The following is a 24287-nucleotide window of genomic DNA, read 5'->3' on the forward strand; positions in this document are numbered from 1 at the left end:
CCCTGATTCTGAATATTTTTGCAACTGGAAGTATGTATGTAGGACTAACGCTTGCGAAAATAGAGGTCTTGCAGGTTAAAACGGAACACCCTGTGAATCAATGTATGGCAGTTCATGAAACTTGGTATTTATTTGAAACAGGGTGTAGTAAAAATATACGACTTGTTACATAAGAACATTATTTAAATAATTAAATGTCAATAATTTAGGACGTTTTTTAATTGCCGCATCTAGTTTTTTTTTCCCCTGGTAGACTAGCAGCAGAGATGGTTCTTATAGTTCAGGATTGACATGATGACTCTCGGTCTTGGACCAGTCCACCTTAAAAACGGTTGAAAACGAGATAAATTCCTTAAGACACACATTTTTGCAGAAAAACTGGCAAAAAATGATTTTTTTTATTTATTACACGACTGTGCGTGCGCGACGCAAAGGAGGGTAATGTGTTTATAAGTCTATGTATGTATGTTTGTTTCTATGTGGCGTTGTAGGAGCTAAACGCCTTGGCCAATTTGGGTCAACCTATCTCGCAATCAAGGCAAATTGACTCAAAAGATTAAATGTCGATCTTTGCCTCTCATGTAATACTTCCACTTTTTTCAATGACAATTTTATTTTGCCGTGCTTTATTTTATTTTTTTATTTTTAATTTAGGTGATTATTTAAAACAGATAATCAGTTTTATTCCTTTTTTGTTTTACTTCTATTTTTTTTACCAAATATCATTTACTTATTTATTATGTCTAATCTACTTTTATTTTTATGCAAACCAAAATAAAACTTAGAACATACGTTTTGTGTTTCAAGAAAAATGTAAACATTTTAAAAAAAACATTTTTTTTTTACTTTTTTTTCATGTAAATACAATTTTTCCTTCAATTTTGAAAGGACAACTTAGACTTACCTTAAGATTAACATTAATTTTTAACTTTCTGAATGACCCTTAAAAACAAGTATTGTTCTTTACTTTTATCGAACGAGTGCTAAAAGTTGTACGGTGCAAATACTTATTCAAAACAAAAATCTTTTACCAATATTTCTTTTTGTTTCCTGTAGCGGTTCATATTTTGATTTTTAAAATTATTTACTTGGACTTTCTCAATTAAGCAAATGTTTTATTTCTGTCCACCTCTCTTAATTTTATTTTTCTTTCAAGTTTAAATGACAAATTATTTTTTTTAAACCAAAAGTAGAACTTTAAAATTAAAAAAGAATTACATTTGCGATATTTGATCAATTTTAAAGATCTAACCACTGAGTAACTATTGCCACTCCTGAAAAGAAAAAGCATATGTTTCAGAAAAACAAAATACAATTTTTCACTTTTATTGAATGAGTTCTAAACACGTGCTTTCTTTTTTAGAGATGCAAATACTAACTCAAAAGATATTTTTTTCGTTCTTGTAGCGGTTTATATCTTGAATTAAACATATTTCATAAAACCTTTCTGTGTTAGCAAAAGTTTTTTCTTTCATTTTATCCGCCCTCTCTTCCCTTACTTTTCCTCCAAGTTGAAACTGCAAGTTCTTTCCTTAAAAATCATAATAAAATTCGCGATAATAGATCATTTTTAAAACTAATTCTGTCGATGCTTTACCTATGTTATAGGTACTTTTACGTCAATAATTACTGAATAATTTTTATTACTTTTAATGATATCGGAAGTTTTCTTGCAAGTTTTGATTTTGAACTATCGTGTCCTAAATAAATTCATGTATTTCTGAACTTACTACTAAAATACTCACTGCATGTCTCATACAAGATTGAAATAACAGTTGTACATTAAAAATAATGATTTTTTTATGCAGCTATATTAAAGTGAATTTCATGCTAAAATTAGCATCAATTTTACTATTTTCATAAGTTTGATCAAAGTAATCAAAATTTGAAAATTATAGCGATCTTCAACTTAAAAAAACAAGAACTTCAAAGAAATCTAAATGGAACCAATTCCGATCTCTTACACGTCGAAAATATGGCGCGAAAATGAATCGAAGAAAATTTATTGGATTTTTCATCGGAATCCAATGCACTTTATATCGACAATCATTGGATTTTTTAACGTCTGACATTTCCCGCAGAGACGGAATCATTGAAATTAGGAAAGTTTTAAATGTGAAAAAGAAAGTCGTTGGGTAGAAATTGATATTTGCTCAAGAAAAGTTGTAAAATGGTAGGTATTTTAAACTATGCTATCGTAGGTGAAGATTTTATAGAGCTACTATTAGAGAGAAGAAAAGCGAATATCAGATCACTTTTATAAGATCTTTATTATTTCCCAATCTTAATACACTTTTTTTAAATATTATAATATTGGTTATAGTATAAACATTGAACGAGCATTCTATAAGAATTAAAAATGTAAAAATGTTTTTACAGCGTATCCCGGTTTAACTTGCAAGATGCCTATTTTCTTAGCCATATACTTCCAACTACAAAAATGGTCAAAATGAGGTGCAGATTTTATAAATGAAAGTTTTGCTATAAAAACGTTTAGTGAAAAAAAAAAAAAAAAAAAAAAAACACGACATTCAACTTTTTATATGGCTCCCGGAGTCTAAAAATGATGTTTAGGGAAATCACAGGAATACAAACACAGTTCAAACCCAAAAAGTTTGACCTTAGTACTACCGGAACGAATCGAGATAGGAAACGCTGTGTTTTGTGACTGAAAAAAAATTTTAAAGTCATGTTTTCCAGGATCCATATAGGACGGTTTTTCAGGACGGCTTAACATACTCTCCCCCCCCCCCCTAAAACTGTAGGAGCTTTTGCAGAGTGTTTCTACGTGTCAAAGAGAGTAACGTTTTCCTCAATGTTTCAATTGCAATGAAAGGAATAAAGATGCACAGGTTTTTTTTTCTTTATATTCTTCTAGTAGGGCGATATGTTCCCATGTTATTTTCAGCACGGCCTATTGGAATTTTGAACTTGAATTTCTCCTTTAATTTACGATTATACATAGTTCACTTTTTTTTTTTTTTTCGAACTTTAGTCGCTGTATAAAATAAGTTGTTTCGTATTTTTTCACTTAATATTTTTTTTTTCGAGTCAAACTTTAATGTCTTAACTCTGTAACGTATTTTAATCATTTTTGCAATTGAATGTTGCTAGGACTAACTGTTAAGAAAAATGGCAGATTAAACGGGGGACACGCTGTAAATAAAAAGGGATGTGTGTGTTGTATGTGTGTCTTAAGACATCCACAGTTTATTTTACACTTTTTTTTCTATTTAAGACAAATTGCTTCGCATCACACAACTTGTATTTTCTAGGTACACCGTTCAATGCGGGAAACGAAACTAGTAATAATAATAAAAAGACTAAAGTTAACTAAATCTACTAGTGGAGACAAGATTGATTCGACTATAGAACAGTTTAAATCAAATATATTTTCTCTATTAACCACACATATTTTATTATTATTTTTTAAAAATAAATACCTTTATGTATACAGTAACAGTATAATTAATTTGTATGCATATAAATCTGTTATAAATCACTATTATATGTTTATAAACTTTTTTTTAAATTTTAATTCGAGAAATTTATTTTTAGGAATAAAGCTTCGAATTTTGTGCCAGTTTGGCGATATACGAGCGGGAGGGGGGGAGGGGAATCATGGCGCAAGTTGAGCATTCTCAAATTATTTTGGAGATTTTTTTCCCCTCAAAGGAGTTTTTTTTTTTTTTTTTTCAAAATGTGGTTTTTGTTCCAATATGAAGTTTTTAGAGAAAAGGAAATTTAATAACAAAAATAGATGCATAAATAATATTTTTTCAATGGAGACCACCTCATAGACGGAATGGTGTCAGAGTATAATTCTGTACGATGTTCATGAAAAAAAAACAGTAAAATTAGGGGCCACAAAAATGGCTAAAATAAAACTTTTTTTTTAATACCTCTCTTTTTTTTTTCTTTGTAAGGATTTCGTTCGACCACTCTGCCCCATCATTTCATAGGTTCATTGGAAATGAGAAAAATCGAAAAGTTTTAACTACTAACATACTTTCATGTCCTTGACTGAGCATTAGCGATATATATATATATATATATATATATATATATATATATATATATATATATATATATATATATATATATATATATATATATATATATATACAAACAAACTTGAGTTTGTGCAAAGTTTTTTTATTTCACTATCCTCCCATGTTTTCCATCATTTTTAAAATGATATTTCTTTTAATTAACCATTAGATAATTTTTATTAAAGTTACAAAAATGTTGGACACCGTTGATAGAAATACAGCAGTTTAAATTTCCTAAAAGACTTTTACTTTCGTCTGTGTCTAACTAGCTGTACCGGGACCGTCGCGAATCTTAGAGAGAAGGGGAAAAAATCTTGTGGACCTGGGTCAAACAGGTTAAACGCCATCTTAACTATAGCTAAGCGATGGAAAATTTCTTTCGTCCAGTATAACACCATGTGAATTTCTTGTATTTTTTAACCGACTTCAAAAAGGAGGCGGTTATCAGTTCATACCGTATGTATGTTTTTTTTTTGTCCACTCACAGCGTCTCACCTAGTGGACCGATTTTGATGATTCTTCTTTTAATGGATAGGGGATGGCTCAACTTAGGTTCCATTACTTTGTTTGACCATATTTGTTCGTTAGAAAAAAAAGTTATGGTCAAAAAACAGTAAATTTCATGCAATTTTCCTATTAATGATTAAACATAAAACCCATTGTTTCAACAATTTGGTGCCATACAACAATAATATTAATAGTAATTGTGGTGATAATTTTGAATGGAGGCTTCTCTGAAGCAAGCATCAGTGGGGGTAAACCTAACGTGGAAGCGAGGTTTATGCAGTGATTAGGATCTGCTTAGCCTTCACAATGCTACTAGGTTAGGTTTGCTTCAACTATAGTAGTATTTTCATCGTTATCAAGTATGCCAATAACAGATGATTTGGGCTGAGTAAGGAGATACAGGATTGAACAAAAAGCAACTATGCTGTGAAATGTAAATTAGTAAGGGAAAACGTAATATTTAAATGGTTATAATTAAATTAACACACAAATGAATTCCAGCGAGGAACAAAGATAAATTTTTGTTGTCAATCGCTTAAAGTTTAAGGCGTGTTTTTATTTTTTTAGTATGGAGCATTTTTAAGAAAAAAATAAGGTAAAGTTTCGTTATAGTAACTTCTTAATATTTCTGAAATACATTTACACTAAAAAGAATAAAATAAAAAAATTTTGAAAAAAAAATAGAACCGACTTCAAAATTGCTCTGAAGAGTGAAAAAATTTTTTTTCTTTAAACACCATCGATAATACTTTTAAACATAATTTTTGAAGTTGGCGCAAAAACGGTCGATAAAATCATTCACAGCCATAACTCAGTTACATCTATAAATTCAACCATTCCCAGTTTCTTCACTACCACCTGCATTACGCATTGATGACAGCATATTTGAGTAACGATATAAATGTTTCGTTCCTAACTTTGGATGGTTTTTTGATAACAATATGAACGAAGCATGGTTACAATGGATTTTACTTTTTGTTTTTGCGCCAACTTAAAAAATTATGTTTAAAAGTATTATCGATGGTGTTTAAAGAATAAAATTATTTTTCACTTTTTAGAGCAATTTTGAAGTCGGTTCTTTTTTTTTTTTTTCAAAATTTTTTTATTAAGGCATATCGGCCAAATTTTTCAAAAATTATCATATTCCATTTGATTTTTTTTAATGCCGTAAGCGTTCATTGTGCGGTTTATTTTTTGATATTTTAATATGGATTTAGATTTTTTATTACCTTTTTTTGGCCTTAGTTTTAAAAAAATTTATTTTTACTTTAAGACAAAATGATCAGAGCATGATAAATTGATTTAAATTCAAGGTAAAGGGATTGAATTCTTTTAAATGTTTTATATGTTCTTAGACCTTCCTCTTTTTATTTTTAACGTATGAGGATACGTTAATTCAATAATTTTATGCTTTAATGAAATCCTAAATGATGCATTCGTTTTTAAGAACTGACTTGGTTAATCTTGCAGCGTTATCAGAATACGTCTTCATAAGTAAATGAAAATCTTTTAAAATGTATGAATGAAATGTAATTTTGTTAAATTACTATTTTCAAAATTGCGAGTGCACATTCGTTCAAAATGTCTGCAAGTATATTACAACTAGAAAGTCGCCCGTCATGGTATGAAAGGTGAAAATTTGCTTTTACATTTGAACTCAGTCATTGCCTGTTTAGTGATATTTTGGTAGTTTTAACCCTAACTCCAGTGGATTAATCCTTAACTCCCATAAATGGCGATCATTGTTGACCATTTTTACATTTCTTTATACATACTCCTAAAATGACAGTCGTTACCAGTAAAACAGTTAAGTGACCAGATCGAGTTCAGCCTTGTCACAATATGAGTCTTTCCCAGGATGTTAAACTCTACCAAATCATATTATCAAATTACCATGCCGTGGCACGAGTTTCATTGTTGAAACGCGCAGATTACTTTATCATCGGCTATTATTTATATTCGCAATTCAATAAACTATAGGGGGCGCTGCTGCCACTGTCTAATGGCGGATGAAAAAGGTAAAACAAACACACGCCGTAACATATAACTTGCTTTGACGCTTAATGAATGACAATTTTTCATCATGTTTGTGGGAAGCTTTCTTTTCTATTCTTCTGAAATTACATTACACCACAAACTGTCAGAAGCCTGTTATTCACCCTAAAGAAAACACGTGGAATGGAATGTTTTACCTTTTTTCTTTAGCATTATTAATCACCGCAAGGTAGCGTATTCGAGCTCTGCAGTAGTGAATGAGGATTTGTAATGTCAACCTGAATATTGATTTATTTATTAAAGGTCGGTTGATTTTTGTAGCTACACCAAAGAGAATGAACATAATGTACCCTTTTACATTCATATTGCTGGATATGAAGTACATAAAATTAAAAACACTTGCAGTGTCACTCTTACGTTACATTTTTAGCCTCAAACAAATCAGTTTTGTTTGATTTGGTAGAAGAAACGACAAAAAATTATCTGCTTGACAATAACAGGGGCGATTAACCTATCCCAATCCAGAAATTGCTAAAGCTTTTGCACTTTTATATAAAATGTTTCAGTTTATTTTGAGAGACTAAGAAGAATTATTGATTTTCAGAAATGTGAAAGGTGTTTTAAAAAGTGCAGTTAAACAATAGCTTCCAGAATTTGACAAAATGATTGAAGAATGTACCAGCTGCAATCGTCCTATAATGGAACGTGTTTTAAAATGCGTTTCTTCCTTTTCTTCTATATCTAATATATAGAAGAAAGAATTGGATTCGTGCACACTTTCGAATTTCAAATTTTGATGGATTCGAACGTTTTGAGGTGTGCTGAGTTCATTTCGACCATTTTTGGAAAATGTCTGTGTATGTGTGTGTGTCCGTGTGTGTGTCACGTATGTGTGTGACCAGTTTTTTTTTTTTTTTTTTTTTTTTTTTTTTTTTGTGGCTGCTCTACAGCAAAAACTACCACATGAAATTGAACGAAATTCGGTACACATATGTGCCCCTATGTGAACATTGGTTTTTGACGCGAATTCCTTTAAGGGGGGTGGAGTAATGGGACGTTTCTTGAGTTATGCATGCCTGCTATTCCACAAGAAGTAACTGGTGGAATCAAATAAAATTTGGTCCATATGTTGCCCCTAACAGGTACAGATGCTTATTCAATTTTGATGTCAATAGCTTAATGGGGGGTTGAGCTACAGAACGATAGATTCCCCCCCCCCTCTCTTAAGATTCGCAGCAGTCTCGGCTGTACGCGCGTGGTTGTTCTCATGATATAAGGTTTCAAAAAAGATGTCTTTAAGCTATTGTATATTTCTCTTCCCTCCCTTCCCCGAAATAAAAGAAAGACTTTCGTTAAATTAAATTTGCACACAAAATTTTACCTAAGCTCCAAGAATGTTCCTTGAAGCAAAAACTCTGATACAAAGACGACAATTTCGTCAAAAATACCACTTCAAAAAAAAAAAAAAAACCTTTAAAACCACCGCAGCTAAGCGTTTAAAGCTAAATAATAACATAATAACCTAAATATCCAATCCAAAACTGCCAAAAAAGAAAGCAATAAATAAAAAACATGACTAAGTTGAGGTTTATCATCTAAAAACAGTCATTAGAAATGCAATAAAACTAGAAAAAAAATCAGCAAAAAGAAACTCTACATTTGTACTTACAAAAAAGCAGACAAATATCTTTAATTAGAGTGAATGAATTTCCTTGCCCACGCAGCAATGGACCACGTGGCTCACTATCTAACAATCGCTAAGATAAAAGATTTTGACAAACATCAGCACTGGGCAAATGGACAGCAATAATTACCACCTCAATGCCTCATAATCAGAATCAAATAAAAGTCCTTGCCTAACCCAATAATAAAGAAAACTATACGATTTACTTCTTTGGGTATCATTTTTTAAAAATCTGTACAGACGCGTTTTCATGATTCGATTACATTAATGTAGTATTAACATCAGTTTTAACATTTCAATCGCATAATATTAGGATTTATGTGTCATTTTTTATTCACTACCGATCTTTTTTTTTTTTTTTTTTTTTTTTTTTTTTTTTTTTTTTGTATGTATGTATAAGGACAAACTTCTTATGCAGGAAAAACTGCATAACTGAATTTCAAAACCACATCATTACCAATTGGAATAAAAAATTTAAAAATATGTATATTTGTTATGTCTACTTTAACTTAATTCATCTGCAATTTTAAAATCAATTTCTGGTTTTCTACAATATCATTTAAAAACGAATCGAAAAGCTATGAAGAAAATGCTACGCAGAGATATAGGGGAAAGCAGATAAGAGATTCTAGAAAATAACTTTTTCCATTTCATTTTAATGATGAAATTGAAAAAGTATATTTTGCACTTCATAACATTTTACTAAAGAGGAAATTCAATCTTTCCGATTATCATAGTCGGTATTTCAAGGGGCTCCTGCTACAAGGAAATTCTAAACCCAAACCAACCCCGAACATAGCTCATTTTATCAAAACAAACACACACGCAAAAAAAAAAAAGTTTTTCCGACATTTTTGACTTCATAAATCAATTTTTATCAGTATCACCAATTAATGATATTTTCTAATAGCGTCATTTTTTTGTGCACAACCAAGTATCAATGATTTGAGCCTAAATAATTTACAAAGAGTTTGAAAACCGTCAATCAAAATAAAATGTTATAATTACAGAACAAATAATATAAACTGAAATGATGATTCTAAATTGTAAGATCTTATTATTTCTGCAATATATATATATATATATATATATATATATATATATATATATATATATATATATATATATATATATATATATATATATATATATATATATATATATATATATATATATATATATATATATATGGGTTTTTTTTCTTTTAAATCTTCAATACAAATGTACAATGGACATTAAACTCAGATCAAGTATTAGAGAAAGGAATAAGATACACCTTGCTTGTTCACTGCAGAGTTTAAATTGTACCAAAAAAAAAAGCTCCAAATCAAATTTTGTGCAAATTATTATCAAAGAATCAAAGTTATAGTCCTTAGTCTTCTTTAAAATGTGACAAAAAAAATAATGGAATTGCTTATTTTATTTTCGAAACGGTTGAGAATCTTAGGACATAAATGAAAAACAATCTTTGGGGAATTATACTCTCCAACCCTTATGGTAGAAGTTATTTTTGCATTTCAACCTCCAGTGGTTTGAAGCTGGAACAACTAATATTATTCTCTTTGTTTTAAAACAAAATATTTTAAAGCTACTGCACATACCTTTGAAATACTTCACAAAAAAATGCACAATAATATGGTGAAACAAAAATGTGTGAAACTTTCTACATAATATCTCCCTAATTCTACCTATGAAATATAAAAACTACATAAATATTCCAAACATTCAAATCAACTTTCAAAGTAAAACATAGATGGCAGCACTATTTTTGTAGCTTTTGACTGCTTTGATATTTTTGTAGTTTTAGTAGATTTTGATTTATATCCCATACCACACATTAAAATTATTCTTGCGGGCCCATAGGCTATAACACATATAAAGTATTTAAAATATTTCTAAATAATATCGGAAAACATGGAACGGAAAGAAAATTGCAAACCGATAATTGCTGTGATCACTAGTCAATGTTTATCTTATTAATTGCATCCGTTTTCCAAATTTCTGTACATTTTCTTCTAAAAACAACGAGCCACATATGACCCGCCGGTCGTAGTTTGGGTACCACTAGACTACATTCACCACTGTGACAGTTAGCGATGTTTTTTGACCCATTGCGTTTTTTTTTTTTATTTTTCTTAACATCTTGCTCCTGCTCCCAATTGAAAATTTTACTAACGACAGAAAGATCTAAAATACTAAAAAAATAATTTCAGATTTAAAATTCAAGTGTAGTGTCACATGGCCTGAAATCAAAATAAATAATTAAAAAGTTAAAATAAATATTCACATCCCTTCGTTTCGTGGTATTGTCATAGTATGACCATCAGTGCCCTTAATCGATTTAACTGATTCTTATAATCGAAGGACGAGCAATCGAGGGAATCTCTTAAGTGATTTCGTAATCGAATAAATTTCTCGAGTTCTTTTGGGCAAATCTCTCAATTATGTTCCTTACTATGAGATGGAGTTTCAAAGATCGTGGCTAAGTCATAGACTTCATACCTGATGTTCACGTCTGTACCTTGAGTAGCTAGAACATTTTTTTTTTTACGTCAAGCACCATACATAAAATTTTGATTTTTAATCAATTTTAATATACACATATTATACAGGGTCCCTTAAGTCCGTTTCCACCCCAATAAATTCTAAACGACAAGAGCTATAGTCATAAAAATGGGGTCTGAATAAATAAATTTGCCATTCTCCACACCAGATTTTCTTAAACTGTGTTCCGCGGAACCCCAGAGTTAAATGGAGATCACTCAAGATTTCCGATTAACTTGTATTTTTCTTTTATTTCCTTTTACAAAAGAGGAAGTATTGCATTCGCGAAAAAATTTTCACTCAAAAATCGGGCTTAATTTCTATTCTGCTCACCCCCGAATGAATGTTGTTTTTTTTTTTTTTTTTTTTTTTTTGACTCGACCACACGTGGATTGGATATAAGCCTAGGAACTTACAGCCACCCGAAATATCCATTTTGACGATCCACGAGTGAATTACTACGAGTTTTCTCGTGACGTCTGTATGTACGTATGTATGTGCGTTTGTGTGTATGTATCTCGCATAACTCAAAAACGGTATCTCCTAGAAAGTTTAAATTTGGTACGTGGAGTCCTAGTGGGGTCTAGTTGTGCACCTTCCCTTTTGGTTGCATTCGGGTGTTCTTAAGGGGGTCTTTTGTCCCTTTTTGGAGGGAAATCATTGTTAATTTTGATGTAAACTCAAGTGGTATTATAATTTGGCGGATATTTGGCGATATATCACTAGTCCTTGGGTCGCCAAGTTTTGTCGCCAACTTGGAGATAAATTTGGCGAATCTTTTAAATTTAATTCTGGTTTCGATTTGGCCACTGTTGGTGATAATTGGAGAGTAAGCTATTGAATCACATTAAAATTGCCAATAATGGGAAAATGACATTAAATTGGAGTAAAAGGAAGTCATGTGATCCACACAACAGCTCGTTTACAAAGCGTTCGAATTAGTCACAAAATGTAAGGTTTGAGTGAAGTGTTCGATGAATGTTTTTCGAATGAACGGATGGGAAAAGATCAACAGTGGATCAAAAAGTCATTTATTGTAGATGCATTTCCTTCAGTTATGTCAGCTAGAGAAAACAACTCTTTTATTCAAATGGCATTTGATCCTTCCTTGCACCAGAAATTTAAAATGATGCCATTCAGTGAAGTTCTGGGGCAGTTCAAAACATGAATGTTCTCAATTGTCACGAAATTCCTTGCTCTCACTTTTACTATTTGCAACTGAATTTATGTTCTCAACTTATGTATCCACAAAAACTAATTATCACTTCACACATAAAGCCTGATATTAAGGATGCATCTGTCATAGTAAAAAAGGGTAACACTCATATCATTGAAATTAAAATTTTAAAATTTTGTTTGAAACAAGTTGTAGATTAAAGTAAGAAAAAACAACAGTCAAAAAAAGCACAAATCGACAATTACAGCAGACACGTGTTTCGGCGTTACAGGGAACGCCTTTTTCAAAAGTCTTCCCTGTAACGCCGAAGCACGTGTCTGCTTTACTGTTCAGCACAAAGGTACTTATTTATCTCAAGTTGTAGATGTTTAGAGAGTGCGTTAATTCTGAAATTTCTTTTTTTTTTTTTTTTTAAGTCAAAAAATACTTTTTTAAACTAAAAATATTTTGTGTGAAACAAGTTGTAGACGCGCGCGCGTTTAGAGAAATGTGTTGACTTTAAAACTACTTTTTTAAGTCGAAAATACTTTTTAACTGAAAAGCGCTCTATACTAGTGATGGGCATAATCGAGATCTTTTGATAATCGAGATATCGGGAATCGAGTACTTCTAATAATCGAGTGATTGATAATCGAGATCTTTTTAATTCGAGAACTCGAGCGATTGACTTCTCGAGATCTTCCGAATCGAGTACTCGAGCGATTGACTTCTCGAGATCTTCCGAATCGAGTACTCGAGCGATTTACTTCTCGAGATCTTCCGAATCGAGCACTCGAGCGATTGACTTCTCGAGATCTTTTGAATCGAGTACTTGAGCAATTTACTTCTCGAGATCTTTTAAATCGAGTACTCGAGCAATTTACTTCTCGAGATCTTTTGAATCGAGATCTCGAGATGTTTTAAATCGAGATCTCGAGATGTTTTAAATCGAGATCTCGAGATGTTTTAAATCGAGATCTCGAGATGTTTGAATCGAGTTCTCGAAATGTTTGAATCGAGTTCTCGACCAGTATCTAGACTTCCTGAGTTCTAGAATCAAGTTTACTTTTACAGGGGTGCCCGCTAAGGGTGTCCATGGCGCTCACAACGCCAATAAAATTCTAAGAAGAGAGGGGGCTGAGAGTGTCTTTTAAATCGCATTGGGGGGTAGGGGGCTCTTGTCCTAGGAGTTGCTCCGTAATATTTGAGAGGGTGCGCCATCGCTCTTGAGGGGTCGTGGGAGTTGGCATTTCTGACTTCTAGAACAGTCGACTTCACGAATTGTTTCTGTAGGGTTGCGCACGAGGGGAAGGTGTACCATCAAGCTCGTAATTTAGGGGGTCAGGAAGGGGCAATTCCCCCCCCCCTGGGTTTTCGAAATAATGGTACTGACATATATGTAGGCGTAGGTTTTGTTATTAATTTGTACAATATACACTGAGTATATATATTCTTTTATCCCCCCCCCCCGCCCCTGTCCTGGAAAATTTGAAATAAAGGACCTGAGTGTCATGACGCGTACTTCTGTCACTGCAACTTTGAGGGTAGGCCCGATGAGGAGACGATTGACCCCTCTGGACCAGAGGGATCAATCGCCTCCCGGCTTTAAAAATTAATGCTTCTTAATGTACGGGAACGTGCTTTTTGTAGTTTTTCGTTTAATTTTGCACTAGTTACATACCCTTTGCTCCCCTCCCCTTAAGCTTCACCCTGGATGGACCAGTTTATGGGGGTCAATTTGGTAGGTTTTAGTCTCTGCGTCATTGAAATTTTTAGGGGTCATTTTTGAAACTTTCTTTATCTCAATTTTCGGGGGGGGGGGGGGGGGGGGTTCGTGGGCTCTTTTCCTAGACAGATGCTCCGTAACATTTGAGAGAGTGTGTCATCGCCCTGGGGGAAGGGGATGCCCTCGACTTTTAAAACATCGAGTTTTTTTCACAGGGGTAACATCTAGAAGGGGCGACCCATCCTGGCTTTTAGAAATTATTATTTACATTTAAATGAAGTTTTTGCTGTTAGTAGGAATACTATGCATTGATTATATGCCCTTTAACCCCTTCCCCCCCTAAAGTGTAAAATTTGAAATATGGGCTTGAGAGTTATGATGCATACATAGCCACTGAAACTTCAATTTACGGAGTTCGATGGCCCTCGTCCCCACTTCTTGAAAAATTTTATATTTTACATTCAAGTGGAACTAGTTTTCGTTGTTTTCCGATAAAAGTTGCATAGTAATTAATTGAGTCTGTTTTGGGAGATGCATTCAATAGATACATTTAATAGTTTTCATTGTGGGTCTCAATTCTTGGGGAATGCAGATTCAACGAGAGCTTGATTTCGGAGGCCTACAGGGGATGTTTCTCTTCTACCATGTGATTATTTCGTGATTTCGGACGCTTATTAAGCAAGAAGTTAATAATGTAAACAAGTCGAGGAATCGCAGCTCTGCACATAAGGGCTCATTTGTTCTTGTTTATAGCTTTGCTTTTTTTTTTTTTTTTTTGCTGCTGCTGTTGGTTGTAGGGTTAGTATCTGACTTATATAAGAGAAGGGAGGAAGGATAAAATATTTCTCGCTATGTTTTACAGGGCATTAGGATTCCCGGCGCATTAATAATAGCGCGACTTTAAGTGGAATCCATTCTTTTGCTTCTTTCATGATTCGCTCTTTTTTATTTTTATTTTTCACTTTTATTGATTAGGGGAAAAGCTAATAACAATGGGTACAGGGAGTGAATTTGAGATGTTTCTGAGTACATAAAGGAGTTTTGATGCTTGTCGTGTGGAATTAATTTTAGCTCACATTCTTTGGTCCAATTTTTTAATTGAAATTACATTATATGCAGATCATTATTGTCTTTTTTTTTTCACTCCATACGTATGATATTTGTAACTATTCTTGTTTGCGTATCATTTATTTTCGCGTGTGCATACTCTAATAATGTTATATTCATTATACTTTTAAAATGTTGATTAGTAGTACATTATTTACTCAACTTAAAAATTTGGAGTCATTGTATTGAGATGCTTATTTTATGATTTTTTTTAAACTGCTGAAACTGTTTGGGCTGGCAGCGGTCCATTTCGAAACTTTGGGTCCCGTGGCTCCGCTTCATTTTCCTTGCGTTGGTCCTCAAAAAGGGTTAACTGATTACCAAGTTTCTCTAAAAATTCTGATTATTCGATTTTCAAATCATCCGAAAGCGTCGCTCGATAACGAACATTCAACAACAAGCAATTATCGAGAGGTGCCCACGAGAGGGTAGGGGTAGGTCCATGGTGCAGACCGCGCCAAAATGAAGTTTAAATGAGGAGGGGGCAACTCCAGAAGGCTTTTGGTCTTACTTTAGGAGGCTCTTGTTCTGGGGGGTTCTCCGTCGCATTTGAGGAGTGGGTTTCCTCACCCTTAGGAAGATAGGCAGCCTTGTATTATAAACACACATCGTTTAAATGTTTCATACACGTTTTAAAATGGTTGTTACAGCGTAACAACCGTTTTAAAACGTTTACTCAAAGAAATGTACTATCTGGTTAACCCCATTCGAAAAAAGCACCCGAGAAGCTCTTATTCGAAACTAAATTAGGATGTCCGTTCGTTCTTGTGGGCAACGGGACCCCTCGTGACAATCACCTTCCCCCCTCCAAGTACGATAGTCCCAAAAAGAGCAAAGACCCCTCAAAAATTTGAATTACCCGGTTTAAGCCATAAAGTCTCCCTCCTAGCGATAACCTCTGCGATGGAATCACTAGAAAAGTTAACCACTCAAAAGGTTTGTTCAATATCTCAGGGTCACATTTAAGGGGTTGGGGACGTAGGAGGAAGGTGTCCCCCCCCCCCCCGATTTTTAGCTAAACTGTTCCCACTTTTTATTTCAATACATTATTTATGTAAACAACTCTCAAGTTCAAACCTGTTTGTGTTGCCCAATCACATGTCCATATTATCATTATCCCCCACTTTTTAAAATTTTTTTGATCTAAATAACTGTCAAGTGCAAAGCAATATGGAAAGCATTTCTCTGCCTGTTATTTCAAGATTTCATCAACGGAATGCACAACCCGTGCCCCCCCCCCCCTTAACGCGCTCATATGATATAATTCCTTAATTATTTTCGTGCGAAAATATATCGTTCGATTATAAAGAAATCTCTCGATAATCGAAAATTTGACACCAAACATTCAAATATAACCCCATCAGAAATAAAGCACGCAAGAAGCAGTCATTCGATTTTAAAACCATTCCAAATCCATCAATTCCAAGAGCGATGACGCACCACATATGCAGGAGCGTGCACAGAAAATTCGAGGCTCGTCACAAATGACTTTGACGGGCCCCCTCTATATTGTTTACCCCTACGTCCCTAATACATTTCACCTCTCATTTTAAAAATCTCGGGCCCGGGCCAACAGGTGTCCCTTTTCTCCCCCTCGCCCTGTGCACGCCCCTGCACGAATGGAGTTCTCCCCCAAGAGCGCTATCCCGAAAAGAGAAAATCTCCTGAAAATTACAATCCCGCAGTTTGCGTCTTAACTCCCGTCCCCTTCTCCTGGTTGTCACCCCCTGCGAATGAATTACACGAGAACTAGGCTACTTGCTTTATTAAGAAAAAAATAAATACCTTTGTGCCAAGAAGTAACAGGAAATAACTAACTTTTGTAGCACAAATATATAGATTACTGCAGACACGTGTTTCGGGTTTGATTACCCAATGGTTTAGTCGAAGGTGGACGTAAGGGGGGAGAGGTTCCCTGAGGTTTTAACTAAAGTATTCCCCCTTTTGACATGATATATAATTTTAGTTTTAATGCCCCTCAAGTCGAAACCTTTTTAGCGCTCCCCACCCTTTGCTTCCACCACCGGGACACACCACCCATGTCACCCATAGACCCGTCCATGTGTTGATTCGCTAACATATTTCTCCCAAAAATATATCATTGGGCTACCAAATCATCCCAAAGAATCATTTGATAATCAACTAATTACAACACTATTCGAATGCAAGCATAACACACAAACTTCTACAACAAATATTCGAGAGGCAAATCTTTGATCATAAAATCATTTAGACCGCAGGAGTATCCATTCTTCAAGTGTGCTGGCGCACCTCTTAAAAACGAACCTCTCCCCCCCCCCTCCTTAAGAGCGCCATGATCCCCTTTTCCTGTGCATTTTTTTTCTGAAAAAACAAACAAAAAAACACGCACATTTATATGTCAAAACATTAATTTTTCAAAGCCAGCCCTCTGACAGGGGTGCCTACCCCCTAAGAGCAAGTGCGCACCCCTCTCCTAAATTTTGCAAAGATCCCCCCCCCCTCCAAAAAAAAACAAGAGCTCTCCAAAAAAAGTAAGAAATACCCCTCAAAACAACGCCCCTAAAAATTTCAATGGCGTAGTCTGCGCCATGACCCCTTTCCCCCACCTGTGGGCACCCCTGCCTCTGACTCACTAAATGACAGATCTGTCCAGGTAACTGAATCCTTTCAGAAGTCAAAGTTCAAATTATCAAATCGATTGAAAAGTACACTGCTCGAGTGATTGACTTCTCGAGAACTCGAGAAATCAACATCTCGAGAAGTTCACAAAACGAGAACTCGAGCAGTCCATCACTCGAGAACTCGGAAAGTGATAATCGAGCACTCGAGCAGTCCATCGCTCGAGATCTCGGAAAGTGATAATCGAGCACTCGAGCAGTCACCGCTCGAGAACTCGCAGAACTCGCGAAGGGATAACGAGAACTCGAGATGCGATAACGAGAACTCGAGATGCGATAATCGAGAACTCGAGATCTTTGATAAACGAGAACTCGAGATGTGATAATCGAGAACTCGAGATGTGATAATCGAGAACTCGAGATACGTTAATCGAGAACTCGTAATAATCGAGTTCTCGAGTGATCTTTGATAATCGAGTGATTCGATTATGAGAACTCGATTATGCCCATCACTACTCTATACTATTGAGGAAAAAACACGGCCTCCACGAAAAAAGTCGATATTGAAGAAGATTCCGCTTGTCAAACAAATAAAGAAACACTGCGCTACACAACAAAACCGCTCACAGTGCCTCCTGGCGGCATCATTCGAAGCTAGCCTTCTCATCACAGACAGAAATTTTTAGTTAAAATTTTGTTCAAAGCTAAAGGGTTCAGGAATTGAAATTTATCATGGGAGTAAAAACAAACGTTTTAAAGAAAGAGGAGACGAAAAATATATAATAGTAAGTAAAACAATTTCATGGTTTTGCGGAAAAAAAAAGCTCCGGTGAATAATTTAAAGCTTGTAATAAGTATTAACTACCTGTTTATGTTCGTTACAATAATTTCCATACTTTGAGAAAAGATACTGTTCCAGAAAATACCAACTTTGTTGTGCATCAGAAGAAGATTTACTTGAAAACTACAGTAAAAACGTACATTGTGTTATTTAATAAGTGATATTTTTAAAAAATCTATACCGATTGTTTCTTTAACAAGATTGAATTTTGTGCATTAGTCAAATAAAATGTTGAAACAACTCTTACATTAACTCATAGTTCTTCTCCCAATTTGCATACAAAGTATTTAATTAATTATTAGTTCAGTACTAAATAATTCAAAGTATTTAAACATTACACAAATAAATTTTTTCTTGCAAAATTTCTTCCCTGTCATTTTATTTCATTTTGTCTATGCGAGGGTAATATAGATGGCAGCAGCATTCTTCCCAGAGAGAGCTTGCTACAAATTGAATTGATATTACTGCACAATAAGCATGGTAACTATATGTCCCGTTTTCAGGGAACCGTTGTCCCCGTCCATTTTGTCGGGACGCAGAAGTGGCTCGTTCTCTAAACGTTAGCACCGTACTTTATCAAATTGAAGGAAAAGAAAAAAAAATTGTAAGAAATTTGAGCACAGATGATAAAATATGCGATCGATTTAGTCACATAAATTAAAAAATAACAGTAACCGACTGAGCAAAGTACTGTCTGACCACGGATTGTATGGAAATGCAAACTTCCGGTTTACAGGTGGAAATGGAAGTATCTATTAGTTTATAGGGATGTAAGCCTTTGAAAATGTATGTTAACCTCTAAATTAAGTTTACCATATTTGGCAATAGCCAAAGTTTTTTATAAATCTCACTTGGCAAAAAAAAAGTAACAATTATTGTGTCACCTTAAAAATTTTGGGGGCAAAAATGCGGGGACGGGAAATGTGTCATAAGTATTTGCTGTCTGACCACGGATTGTATGGAAAGACAAGCATCCGTTTTACAGCCGGAAATAGACAAATCTATTATTTTTAGCGATGTCAGCTTTTGCAGAAGCAGAGTCTCATTCAAATGAGCGGAATACACGCATCAAATTTTTACTTTTCCCCCTCATTCAGATATATTAGTTTCATCTGGACGTTTGGAAATTCCATAAAATCCGTAGTTGGACAGTAAGTATAGTTACATAGTTGAAGAATTAAAAATAACCACGACAAAAAAATAGAAAACACAAAGTGTCAAAGTCTTCGACTAGATTTAATTATTGATAATGATTGACAAAGTGTATTTTTATTAAACGTGCGTCTATTGAAATCTGAGGAACCACTCTTCTGGAAATCTGTTTCTTTTTATTTTATTTTAAACTAGAGGTACCCGCACGAATTCGCCCGTAGTAAAAAATTAAAAGATCTTTTGGTTCGCCTGTATATTTAAAAAAATGTATGGTGAATTTCTCGCCAATTGGCTTGCACATGTTACGGTTCCACGTTATGATAACTTGGTAATTTACTCGTTCATCTTACGATAATTTTGCTCGAAAAAATGTTCTTAAAATTGGAATAGAAAAAGAACAAAATCGAATTTTTAAAAAATCGCTTCGAGGTGCACACCCCCATGCTACAAACTAACTTTGTGCCAAATTTTGTGGAAATCAGCCGAACGGTATAGGCGTTATGCTCGTCACAGACATCCAGACAGAGATCCAGATATCCAGACAGAGAGACTTTCAGCTTTATTATTAGTAAAGATATTATGGATACTGTTTGCCTAAACTTCTAAAGTGTCCAGTTTTGAGGAGAAAAAAACTTTGATCACCGTACGCATAGCATCGAAGAAGTCCAAAATTAAACTAAAATTTTAAAGCGTTTTCAATATTTATTTTTCGAATGATAATCCAATTTTAAATGCTTAGAAATTAAAAAAAAAAGTCTAGCTTTTAAAATTTCAGAAATATCAATTAATTGCTGAGTGCCACCATTTAATATTTTCTCTCCTTATGATGGTGTTTCTAAACTGATTTTTTTACATCTGAATAGCAATATTTAAAAGATTTTAAAAAATCAGTAAGAATTAATTTTCTTCTTAAACGCTTAAACGCAGTATTTGTTCAATTCTATGGCCCAAAATATTTCGCAGCACTCAACATATTTTAGCATTTTGAAAAAAATGTTCACTCGGACGTCGGATTTAAAATAAAATGTGTTTTCTTCTACTTAAAAACAAGTAAGAGAACGTTTAGTAAAGTGAAGTAGGTTAAGTGAAATAGTAAAATATTTTCACAACTTGCAGATCAACCTATCCATCAGTTTTTTTAACTATGTTCTTGAACATATAGTTGGTTCCAGTCAAAAAAAAAAAAAAAAGCTCTAAAGGTATAACCTATGGTGCTTAAAGGGCACCATAGCGTTTGCAGATTGGCTTACGTGTGCCCACCGCTGTATGACGAAGATAAAAATATTTTAGTTTAAAAAAGTGCTGTGTGAAAATTTTCTCATATTTAACTACTAGAAAATAACCTGCCATAGTATGATGGGGGCAAATTGCCTTTTTAATTGATGGTCTTCAAATTTGGCGTGCTTTAATAAATAATTGTTCCTCAAAGCCAGACTAATTTAAGTCACATTTTCACTACTTTTAAGGAGAGCGTAAAACGTTTGTTTATTTTATACGAAGGTTGGTACTAGTGCTCTTATAATCCTAATAAATAAATATGAAGGATTTTTTAACAAAATTATGTTGTTATGGAATACGAATATATTCATACAGTCTGACCACCCATGAGGTGGAAAGGCTAGCATCCGGTTTACCGGATTATTAGTTTACAGGTATATTACCTTTTTAAAATGACATTAACGAACTTTAGGTGCTCCTACAAAGAAATAATGCCCTCAGGCATTATTTCTTTGTAGGAGCACCTAAAGTTCTCCCCTCCATTATTAACCTATGGTTTCGCACTAAAGTTGGGATTGACGGGTATAAGTTCATCCATTTTTTCGCGAGTTTCACTATTGGTGACATCAAAGCGTTAATCGCTCAGTGATTTTGGCTGTTGTACATACGAGGACACATGAAGATTAGCTGTACAAAAACGTAGCAATGGCGCCTAACATCAATACAAGCACAAAACGAAATACGACTGATCTTTTCTCTCCTTTCATCCCAAATGCTAGCTATCCTAATTGCAGTAAGAGAAATCTCAGCTTGAGACTGTATATTTTTTAGGGAGTTTGCTAAAAGGTAGAACGGTCATTCTACTGTGGGCAGGTAAATGGCAGTATCTGCCGAAACGAGTTTTCGAGATATTTGAAAAAATGTATGTCAGATTCAGTACTAACAATTGGAAAACGTTGGAACTAGACTTTTTTTTTTCGCGTCTATTTTTCAGCGAAAACCAAATAAGCAAGCTTGTATAATAAAGCTAATGTACATAGATTTTTGAAAAAATGAAAAATGGGCAGTTAATGCCTTTTACGTGCCCACGGCTGTATTGGTCTTGAGATGAGTTGAGTAACCTTGGCAGCGGTGCGGCATTGCGAACGTATCGAAACTTAAATTCCTGCCAGTAATACCTCTCCTTCTCAGTGAACTCCCCAAGAAGAAATACAATTTTAAAAGAATAAATGTCATCATATCTCCTAATTACGTAGCAATGGCCAATGAGATGCAATGATAATAATTAGTGAAGTAAAAAGTTTTAAAGTTCCATGTTTTTAAAATGAACTAAAACGTATAAAATAATTTCTCTATAAGCTTCATGTAGATTCAAAGCCCTATACAGTTTCAGAATTTCTTACAGATTGTCAAGAAAATTTGTGATTGTGAGTTTTTAATAGCCATTAAAGTACTTGTGAGCTTTAAAAGGAAACATATGGGGCGCACACAAGAGACAAGTGATGCATTTATAATTTCACTAACAATTTTATCGCTCTGCAAATAGTATAAACTTAAGTGTGAGGTGTATAGTTTTATATTGTACGTGCACCCGATGTTTTTTCATTGAAAGCTAACAAGTATTTTGACAGCTATTAAAAACTCACAATCACAAATTTTCCAGACAATCTGTTAGAAATTCTGAAACTGAATATGGCTTTAAATCTACATGAGGTTTAGCGAAATTATTTTAGACTTTTTAGTTAATTTTTAAAACATGGTACTTTAACTTTTTTTATTTCGTTAATTATTTTCTGCCTTTTAGTATTGTGTGTTTGAAATCTTCCACTCAATTTTACATTCTTCGATCAGACGATGTCTGAGACAGTTAAATTAACGATGACGGAGTTTGGTTTATTTATTCAGTCGATAAAATAAACTTAAACGATAAACGCCACCATAAGTAACCCTGCACCCATTTAGCTTTATTTAAATTTATATCTACAACATAAGTTCAATGCAAGTAGAATAATTTTTATTTGAAAATATTAAAATATATATATGATACATTTATTTTTCTGCGAATGAAGTGGAAGCACATTGATGCACAAAATAACACCAGATGAGCACAGCCGAAATAAAATCACATATCTACTAAAAAGTTGCAGTTCAACCTAACATTTTCTTTCCAATTTCCTGCATTTGCATTGAAAGTTCGCAACAATGTTGAAATATCCCTTACATTTTCAAATTGCTTTAAACATTTTAAGCACATTTTAATAAAACAATTGTTCAACAATGACCCTGATCAAAGGTTTTTTTTAATTGAAGGCTCACTTACATTTTAGCATGGAATCAGTTAAACAATAATAACTTACGTTCTAATTCAATTGGAATAGTGAAAAAAAAATATCTGATACAGAAAAATGAGAGGTTGCTACGGATATTAATTTTAATTTGTACGAGCCTTTTTTCGGTCTCATATTCGGGGATTTATGCAAAAATGTGTTTAAAAATTGGAATAAACTAACAATGAATGGCTAATTAATGAACTTGATTATATAATATTGCACTGTCTTTGGATCTGAGCTTACATACGAAATTTCAAAAGAATCCGATCACGGGAAGTGGGTGAAAATTGAGTTGCAAGAAATTACCCGAACAGACAAGAACCTAATGAAATTAGAATAAACTAATAATAAATGGTTAATTAACTAATATGGTTATAGAACAATGCATTGTCATCAAGTCTGAGGTTACTTACCAAACTTCAAAAGAATTCGATCACAGGAAGTAGGTGAACATTGACTTGCGAGATTCCACCCAAACAGACAAGAACTAAACCAAGGCAATAAAAACATGGTAAAAAATCACATTGACTCTCAAACTCAAATTTTTAGTTAAAAAAATGTTTTCTTTGTAGAGTTTGTGTGCATTGTTTATTAATCATTTACTTTGCTTAAAAATATTACCATCAATATTTTTAAATGTTTAGTTATATTGTCCATTAATTAACTCACCTTAAAAAATAATAAGAAGAATAATAAGTTGTGCCCGCTGTCCGGCCAGCACTCTAGAATGTGCTATTGAGTGAAAAAAGGTTGGGGGCCTCTGAAGTAGAGAAAATAATGCACACTTTCAACAACATCGAAACTTGGAATCTTGCCACTTTTCGAGAGCTGCCCATAACATTATTTTCTTAATTACTTTAAAATTCCAAGTTGGTTTCATCTTTTGGTAACCTCGTTACTTATCTATCAGTAATTATAAACTGATTACATAAAAAAAGAACTAACCACATTACAGTATGTATATACCAACTGTCAAGAAATTTGAAATTTAATAGTTCTTTTAATTGCTAATAATTGCTCAATATCCAAAATTGAGCCCGATTAAAGCAGGGCGTTGTCAGCTAGCAAAAACTATGTAAATCAAACGGCGAAATAGCGTAATTTTTTCCCTTACATTTAACAAAACTTGAAGAATTTATGCCCTCATAATTGTATGCATGTATTTGAAAATTAGGCTTCATTAGGGGTGGGGACCTGCCCTGCAAAAATGCATTTGCCTGGAGAGAAGTCATGCCACAGCTATTTCCAATGACTTTTATGGTTTTGATTGATGGCCACAAACTCGGAGCAGTTGCTTACTGGGAAGGTCACTCCATGGCCCTAAGCATCACGTGATAAATTGGAATGGTAACAATCGGATGACGTATAGTTTTCA

Source organism: Uloborus diversus, chromosome 2, assembly GCF_026930045.1.
Source record: "Uloborus diversus isolate 005 chromosome 2, Udiv.v.3.1, whole genome shotgun sequence".
NCBI lineage: Eukaryota > Metazoa > Arthropoda > Arachnida > Araneae > Uloboridae > Uloborus > Uloborus diversus.